Genomic DNA, 1,531 nt, shown 5'->3' with positions numbered 1-1,531 from the left:
CAATGAAGGGCTGGGAGATTTAGGCGTAGGCTCGGCTCTTATGACCTCTGAGGAGGGAGGGATCTTTATCGTGCACACCTGTTGTGACACGAGGCCTCGGTTTTTACAGTATCATCCTAAGGAACGCCCAATCTAGTCGCCTCTTACAACAAAAACGGGGTACTAGGGACGTATTCTAGCCCGGTTTCCTATATTGTGAACGATATGTTATTAAGCTTTGCATAGTGTTTGACAGACATATGCAAGGTGCTTCAAGGTTCAGAAAAACAAGGTTTCTTTTGGGTTTTGTAAATTTTACAGATAATTACTTTTGTGAGGAGTATCTCAACTGGTTGCAACTCAACAACATGGTTGTAGAGTTAGAATTGTATAGTTACAGTGCTTGATCAAAGAAGTGATAATTTCCAAAGCAATTGATATAAAACTTATACGGTACCAATTTTACTGCACCGGATGCGCATTTAGACAAATAATGTCTCTTCAGTGATGCTCAACCGAAATGTTTGAAATCCGAAATAACTATGAAACTTTAGAGCTAAATATAGCCAAAAAAAAAACACCGTGCCAAAAAGTGGAGCCAAATTCGTCCAAGGATAAGAGCTATGCATGAGGGAGATAATCCTTAATTTTGAAATGAATTTCTAAATTTTATAACAGCAATTAAATATACATCCGTATTTTCAAGCTAGTAACGAAGTACTTAACTACTGGGCTGTAGAGACCCTCGGGGACTAACAGTCCACCAGTAGAGGCCTCGACCCAGGGGTCATAATATAAAACTTATACGGTACCAATTTTGATGCACCAGATGCGCATTTCGACAAATAATGTCTCTTCAGTGATGCTCAACCGAAATGTTTGAAATCTGAAATAACTATGAAGCTTTAGAACTAAATATAGCCAAAAACAGCGTGCCAAAAAAATGGAACCAAATTCGTCCAAGGATAAGAGCTATGCATGAGGGAGATAATCCTTAATTTTGAAATGAATTTCTAAATTTTATAACAGCAATTAAATATACATCCGTATTTTCCAGCTAGTAACGAAGTACCTAGCTACTGGGCTGTAGAGACCCTCGGGGACTAACAATCCACCAGCAGAGGCCTCGACCCAGGGGTCATAATATAAAACTGAAAATTGAGACATAACTTGATAGGTTAAGTACTACAAATGACTGAAATGGGACAACATGTCTTCTTTAAAATAATATCAGATTTGTAAATTCTTCCTTTAAATGGTTTAGAATTTGTGTTTTACAGGGACCAGATAAGTCATCATCATTCACTACTTTTCAGTTTCATTACGAGTTTTTCCCCCTATATTTTTTTTAGTGTTTCGGTCAAACAGTTTTATCTGTTTAAATCATACCATATGCATCAAATGACATATAATTCGTTTTATCTCTTTTCGTTTATTCTAGCTAGTGTCGACACATTCAGTTCATGAGCAATATCGTATTATTATAGTAGAGTGTATACGTCATACTGATACAAATGTCACAAGGAGACTTTACTGCAAATATGAAACGGAC

This window comes from Ostrea edulis, chromosome 2 (genome assembly GCF_947568905.1).
Source record: "Ostrea edulis chromosome 2, xbOstEdul1.1, whole genome shotgun sequence".
In the NCBI taxonomy this organism is placed as follows: domain Eukaryota; kingdom Metazoa; phylum Mollusca; class Bivalvia; order Ostreida; family Ostreidae; genus Ostrea; species Ostrea edulis.
The sequence above is the reverse complement of the archived record's forward strand: the minus strand, read 5'-3'. Positions refer to the sequence as shown.